The following is an 8,342-nucleotide window of genomic DNA, read 5'->3' on the forward strand; positions in this document are numbered from 1 at the left end:
TCTGAGTTGTGAAGAATATGTTTTAAGGTTATAACAACCAACAAGAATGGACTTTTATGTAGAAACCCATGATTAAATCGAGTCTTCCTAACTAATGATTTAAATCATGATTTAAATCAAATCCACCCTGTCCGCTGTGCTCTTGCCCCTGACCTCTTCATTCCCCAGGGAGGCCCACAAATATGTTTGGCGCCAGGCCCACAAAAAGTTAATCCAGCCCTGCCCCTGTATACGGTGTTTCATAAAGATAAGGTCTAGCTCTGCCCATGCCCTTCGTTCCTCCCCAAGGTGGTCTCAGCCTATCATATGAGCCAGGACATTTTCCTTCTGGTACTCTGTCCCAAGCCTCACGCGTCTAGTGAGGAGCACCATCTTCACATGCTAGATGTGAGAGGGGCCCTGGCTTTTTATCTGGAATGGACAAAAGCATTCAGGAAGTCTACACAGCTGTTTATTGCCACGGCCAAACAAATGAAGGGTTGGCCGATCTCCACTCAGTGGCTCTCCAGCTGGATTACTTCATGTATCCATACTTGTTACGACCTGGCGGGAGTTCCCCCGCCACCAACTGTAAGAGTGCACTCGACAAGGGCACAAGCCTCTTCGGCCACCTTTCTAGCGCACGTCCCTATTCAGGACATTTGTAGAGCTGCAACATGGTCATCGGTACACACGTTCACCTCACATTATGCAATCATCTCTGAAACCAGGGAGGACGGTGGGTTCGTTAGGGCAGTGCTCCGTCCCGAGTGTCTGTGAACTCCTACCCAGCCTCCAACAGTTATATCTTGGGAATCACCTACTGTGGAATGCACATGAGCAATCACTCGAAGAAGAAAAGACAGTTACCTTTTCCGTAACTGGTGTTCTTCGAGATGTGTTGCTCATGTCCATTCCACATCCTGCCTTCCTTCCCCACTGTTGGAGTTGTCCGGCAAGAAGGAACTGGGGCTAGGGGTAGCATGCAGCGCCTCTTATACCGCACCATGGTGGCACCACTCCAGGGGTCGCTAGGGGCGCTCCCCTACTGGTACTGCTAAGGGAAAAACCTCCAGCACTGGTGCACGTGGCAAGCACGCACACCTACTATGGAATGGACATGAGCAACACATCTCAAAGAACATCGGTTACGGAAAAGGTAACTGTCTTTTTCCCACCCTAGCCCTAACTCCTTAGTGGTGGAGGTACAACTTTGTACAAAGTACAACTTTGCCACATATTCAAAATGTACACCCTTTATTGAACATTTGCCACAAGACCAGAGAAACCAGTTTCAGTCCATCATTGTGGAGGGACAGTTGGTCACAAAAACCTCCATCCAAGTTGCTTTAAATGCCACCAACACAACCTCCATATCCATGGACCACAGCAGTGGTCATGAGAAGAGCATCTTGGTTCCAGTCCTTGGGTTTTCTGAGAGAAGTACAGTCCAAGTTGAGGCTCTCCCCTTTGAAGGACCCAGGCTCTTCTGTGAGCATACAGACTGCTGTCTCCATGCCCTCAAGAAGTCCAGGGCTACGCTGCAGTCACTGGGAATCTACATGCCTGCAACAAAAAGATGATTTAGTAGGACTCAGTCTGCCCAAAGATCCAAGTCATTCCAGTCCCATCAGCAGTCAACCTTTCCAAAGCCTCAGAAGACCTTCAGGAGAAGGGGCAAGCAGCAGAAACAAGGACTACCCAACCCTTCTCAATCGTCAGTTTTGACACCTCAGCCAAGGACATCAATCAATCCACATCATTGGATTCCCCTTTGTGCAGTTTTTCCCCCCTTTAGAGATTGACTGTCCCACTTTACCTGCCTGGGAACTCCTTACCTCAAACAAGTGGATACTGATAGTTGTCTATCCACTTCCATTCTATCCCCCATACCACCCCACATTCCCCTTCAGGAACCCCCCTTCAGGGACCCGCTCTCACCATAGGCGCTGACTCCGTGGGTGTTCCAGCCCTGGAGCACTCACCAGCAGCCAGCTCCTCTCCCCCTCCCCATTCCCACCCACCAGCGGCCCCGCTGATCAACTCCTCTCCTTCCCTCCCAGCTGTTCTGCGGTGTGCAGGAGGCACTGGGAGGGAGCGGGAAGAGCGGAGATGGGGCACGCTCAGGAGAGGGGGGTGGAAAGAGGTGGAGCAGGGGTGGGGCCTTGGGGGAAAGGATGGAGTGGGGAAGGGCCAGGAGTGGAGCAGGGGCAGGAAGAGTTACGCCAAGAGTGGGGGCTTGGGGGAAGGGGAGGAGTTGGGGCAGGGTCTGGGGCTCAGCAGGGGTTGAAGACCCCTGGAGAAAATCAGAAGCTGGGGTCTGTGCCTCTCACAAAAAGCTCTCAAGGCAAGAGGTCTTATCCCTCCTCCTTCTGGAGGCAGTAGAGCCGATTCCAACAGAGTTTGTTGGGAAAGGATTCTGTTCCAACTACTTCCTAGTTCCCAAGAGAGTCAGAGGGTAGAGACCAATCCTTGATCTCAGGAACTTAAATAAGTCTAGCACAACACTTCAGAGTGGTGACATTAGCTACCATTCTCCTATCCTTGGATCCAGGAGACTGGTTCGTTGCCCTCAACCTTCAAGATGCCTACTTTCATGTAGTCATTCACCCATCGCACAACTGCTTCCTGCGCTTTCTAGTAGGAACAAATCAATATGAATATTGAGTTCTTCCCTATGGACTCTTCACAGCTCCAAGGGTGTTTACAAAGGTCCTTTTCGTAGTAGCAGCTTGCCTTCATCAATTTGGATCTCAGTATTCCCATATTTGGATGACTGGTAGATCAGGGGTTGATCACACCAAGAGGTCCAGTCGGCTATGACTAAGGCATTAACCTTGTTCCAATCATGAGGACTTAGTATAGATTTTTTGTAATTGATGCAAACTCCGATACAAAGGATAAACTTCATAGGAGCCATTCTGGACTCCACAACAGCAAAAGCCTACCTACACGGCGAGAGATTTTCCACCCTCTCAGGTGGAATCTCAGTCCTACAGTTGAACTCACAAACTACCGTGAGAGCTTGTCTTCAGCTCTTGGCCTACATGTCCGCCTCCAAGTTTGTTACTTCCTATGCAAGACTATGCCTCAGATGTCTCCAGATGTGGTTAAGAACAGTATATACCCCAAACAGACACAACCCCACTCTGACACTGGCAAACCAGGGGGCAGCTCTTGTCCAAGACTTTAGACCTCAGCTAAGCACTGACACATTCATTCCTGGAAATCAGTCCATCTTACCTGTTAGTATGGTTAAGATGGGTATTGAACTTGTATGAATGTGTTTAGTCTCTATGGAATGCTTGTAAGTTGATATATGCATTAATTTCACCTTTAATGTCTGTATCTCATGCTATACGGTGATATGTAAGTTTTGCTTTATAATTGTAAAAATGCTTTCTCTGAACCTGTGAACCCAGTCATGAGGAATGGTCCACCACCCATAAAGACTGACCATCAAGACGGACTATCAAAACTAAATGGGCCATGTAGAACATCATGATACAAAGACTTGGTGTAAGCATATGAACTCACCCCTGCGGCGCCTCCTCCTGGTCTCTCAGGGAGCGCCCTCTGCAGGCCAGTGATCCACCACAGCTTGGCCTCCTGTGTCCCTCCCAGACTCCAGTGCCCCATTATCTGGGGTGCTGCCCCCTGGCAGTAACCCCTCACTCTCAGGGTCTCCCCTCCCCAGGGACCACAACCCCCTAATCCCACCTTGCCTCAGCCGGTGGCTACTGCCAGTCAGCAATGAGCCCCCGCTTCCTGGGGCAGACTGCAGTTAAGTATAAGAGCCACTCATCACAAGCAAGGGGGTAGGACCTGCTGTCTTCCTCTACCACCCAGTACCTCAGGGGTGGGCCTAGGACCAGGCCCTGCATCCTGGAGCTCCCCTGCCCTTTCCCCAGCCCTACTTCACTCCCAGTACCTTTGCTACCAACAGCCAAGCCCTGCTTCCTCCAAGACCGGAGAGAGCTACTCTAGCTCCAAGCTAGCAGCCTTTTATAAGGACCTGCTGTGCTCTGTTTGGGGCATGGCCCCAGCTGTGCCTGCTTTCTAAGCAGCCTGGGCTTTTCCTTATAGCCCCAGCCCTCTCCCAGGGCTGGCCTTAACCCTGTCAGGGCTGGAGTGGGTAACCACCCTGCTACACTTACCTCTCTGACCCATTAAGGTGCTACTGCAAGAAAACCAGTCCCAGCAGCTTGAATGCTGGAAGAAGGGGATAAAGCAGGGACACAGGAACATTTTCTCTCCCTTTTTGCTGTTTGGACTCTCACAGGGCTGGAGTTAGGAAACAGAAGCAGAGATCCCCACAGTCAACCTGGGGGAGGGAGGGTGAGAACATAAGAACGGCCATAGTGGATCAGATCAAAGGTCCATCTAGCCCAGTGTCCTGTCTTCCAACAGTGGCCAATGCCGGGCATAGGCACCAACTTCTGCTCCTGCCGGTGGGTGCTCGACCCCCTTCTGCCTCCAGCCCCGCCCCGACTGCACCCCTTCCATGAAGCCTCACCCCTGCCCTGCCCCCTCCCCTGCCCCCATTCCAACCCCTTCCCCAAAGTCCCCTCCCTGCCCCTATTCCAACTCCTTCCCCAATACCTGCCATGGCCCTGCCTCTTCCCCGCCTCCTCCCCTGAGCGCACCATGTTCCCGCTCCTCCTCCCCCCTCCCAGAGCTTGCTACATTGCCAAACAGCTGTTTGGCGGCAGCTAGGCGAGAAGCGCTGGAAGGTAGGCAGAGGAGCAGGGATGCAGCATGCTTGTGGGGGAGGCGGAGGAGGAGATGGGGTGGGGGAGAGGGGAGCTTGGCTCCCGGTGGGTGCAGAGCACCCACTAATTTTTCCCCGTGGGTGCTCCAGCCCCAGAGCAGCCATGGAGTCGGCACCTATGATGCCAGGTGCCCAAGAGGGAATGAATAGAATAGGTAATCATCAAGTGATCCATCCTGTCGCCCATTCCCAGCTTTTGGCAAAGAGAGGCTAGGGACACCATCCCTGCCAATCCTGGCTAATAGCCATTGATGGACCTATGCTCCACGAATGTATCTTTTTTTAACCCTGTTATAGTCTTGGCCTTCACAACATCCTCTGGCAAGGAGTTCCACAGGTTGACTGTGCATTGTGTGAAAAAATACTTCCTTTTGTTTGTTTTAAAGCTGCTGCCTATTAATTTAATTTGGTGACTAGGGCTGTCGATTAATCACTGTTAACTCATGCAATTAACTCAAAAAAATTAATCACAATTAAAAAAATTAATTGCAGTTTTAATCGCATTGTTAAACAATAGAATACCAATTAAAATGTATTAAATATTTTGGATGTTTTTCTACATTTTCATATATATTGTATTCTGTGTTGTAATTGAAATCAAAGTGTTTATTATTTTTTATTATAAATATTTGCACTGTAAAATTATAAACAAAAGAAATAGTATTTTTCAATTCACCTCATACAAGTACTGTAGTACAATCTGTTCTGAAAGCGCAACTTACAAATGTAGATTTTTTTTTGTTACATAACTGCACTCAAAAACAAAACAATGTAAAACTTCAAAGCCTACAAGTCCACTCAGTCCTTCTTGTTCAGCCAATCGCTAAGACAAACAAGTTTATTTATATTTACAGGAGATAATGCTGCCCTTTTCTTATTTTCAATGTCACCAGAAAGTGAGAACAGGCATTTGCATGGCATTTTTGTAGCTGGCATTGCAAGGTATTTATGTGGTGGTTAAACACTGGAATAAATTGCCTAGGGAGGTTGTGGAATCTCCATCTCTGGAGATATTTAAGAGTAGGTTAGGTAAATGTCTATCAGGGATGGTCTAGACAGTATTTGGTCCTGCCATGCGGGCAGGGGACTGGACTCGATGACCTCTCGAGGTCCCTTCCAGTCCTAGAATCTATGAATCTATGAATCTATATGCTAAAAATTCGTATGCCCTTCATGCTTTGGCCACCATTCCAGAGAACATGCTTCCATGCTGATGACGTTCGTTAAAAAAATAATACATTAATTAAATTTGTGACTGACATCCTTGGGGGAGAAATGTATGTCCCCTGCTCTGTTTTACCCACATTCTGCCATATATTCACGTTATAGCAGTCTCAGATGATGACCCAGCACATGTTGTTCATTTTAAGAACACTTTCACTGCAGATTTGACAAAATGCAAAGAAGGTACCAATATGAGATTTCTAAAGATAGTTACAGCACTCGACCCAAGGTTTAAGAATCTGAAGTGCCTTACAAACTCTGAGAGAGATGAAGTGTGCAGCATGCTTTCAGAAGTCTTAAAAGAGCAACACTCCGATGCGGAAACTACAGAACCTGAACCACCAAAAAAGAAAATCAGCTGTCTGCTGGTGGCATCTGACTCCGATGATGAAAATGAACATACGTCGGTCTGCACTGCTTTGCATTGTTATCAAGCAGAACCAGTCATTAGCATAAACATATGTTCCCTGGAATGGTGGTTGAAGCATGAAGGGACATATGAATCTTTAGTGCATCTGGCACGTAAATATCTTGCAACGCTGGCTACAACAGTGCTATGAGAACGCCTGTTCTCACTTTCAGGTGACATTGTAAACAAGAAACGGGCAGCATTATCTCCCGCAAATGTAAAAAAACTTGTTTGTCTGCGCAATTGGCTAAACAAGTAGGACTGAGTAGACTTGCAGGCTCTAAAATTTTACATTGCTTTGTTTTTGAATGCAGGTTTTTTGTACATAATTCTACATTTTAAAGTTAAACTTTCATGATAAAGAGATTGCACTACAGTACTTGTATTAGGTGAATTGAAAAATACTATTTATTTTGTTTTTTTGTACAGTGCAAATACTTGCAATCAAAGATAAATATAAAGTGAGCACTGGACCTCTACATAGAGTGGTTCCGCAGACGTGCACAGGCTGAAATTGTGGACAAACATCACTTGTCCCATAACCTCAGCTGTACAGAACGCAATGCCATCCACCAGCCTCAGAAACAACTCTGACATTATCATCAAAGGGGCTGACAAAGGAGGTGCTGTAGTCATAATGAACAGGTCGGATTATGAACAGGAGGCTGCCAAGCAACTCTCCAAGACCACATTCTACAAGCCACTATCCTCTGATCCCACTGAGGAATACCAAAAGGAACTACACCATCTGCTCAAGAAATTCCCAGCTACAGTACGGGAACAAATCTACATGGACACACCCCCAGAACCCCGACCAGGGGTATTCTATCTGCTACCCAAGATCCATAAACCCGGAAACCCTGGACGCCCCATCATCTCAGGCATTGGCACTCTTACAGCAGGATTATCTGGCTATTTGGACTCTCTCCTCAGACCCTACGCTACCAGCACTCCCAGCTATCTTCAAGACACCACCGACTTCCTGAGGAAACTACAATGCATTGATATTCTTCCTGAAAACACCATCCTGGCCACCATGGATGTAGAAGGACTTTACACCAATATTCCACATGAGGATGGACTTACAAGCTGTCAGGAACAGTATCCCTGATGAGGCCACAGCACACCTGGTGGCTGAGCTTTGTGACTGTGTCCTCACCCACAACCACTTCAGATTTGGGGACAACTTATACCTTCAAGTCAGTGGCACTGCTATGGGTACCCGCATGACCCCACAGTATGCCAACATTTTTATGGCTGACTTAGAACAACGCTTCCTCAGCTGTCGTCCCCTAGTGCCCCTCCTCTACTTGCGTTACATTGATGACATCTTCATCATATGGACCCACGGAAAGGAGGCCCTTGAAGAATTCCACCTGGACTTCAACAATTTCCACCCCACCATCAACTTCAGCCTGGACCAGTCCACACAAGAGATCCACTTCCTGGACACTACAGTGCAAATAAGTGATGGTCACATAAACACCACCCTATACCGGAAACCTACTGACTGCTATACGTACCTACATGCCTCCAGCTTCCATCCAAGACACATCACACGATCCATTGTCTACAGCCAAGCCCTAAGATACAACCGAATTTGCTCCAACCCCTCAGACAGAGACAAACACCTACAAGATCTTTATCAAGCATTCGTAAAACTACAATACCCACCTGGGGAAGTGAGGAAACAGACTGACAGAGCAAGACGGGTACCCAGAAATCACCTACTATAGGACAGGCCCAACAAGGACAATAACAGAATACCACTGGCCATCACATACAGCCCCCAGCCAAAACCTCTCCAGCGCATTATCCACGATCTACAACCTATCCTGGAAAGTGATCCCTAACTCTCACAGACCTTGGGAGGCAGGCCAGTCCTCGCTTACAGACAACCCCCCAACCTGAAGCAAATACTCACCAGCAACTACACACCACACCACAGAAACACCAACC

The sequence above is a fragment of the Trachemys scripta genome, chromosome 7 (genome assembly GCF_013100865.1).
Source record: "Trachemys scripta elegans isolate TJP31775 chromosome 7, CAS_Tse_1.0, whole genome shotgun sequence".
Taxonomy (NCBI): domain Eukaryota; kingdom Metazoa; phylum Chordata; order Testudines; family Emydidae; genus Trachemys; species Trachemys scripta.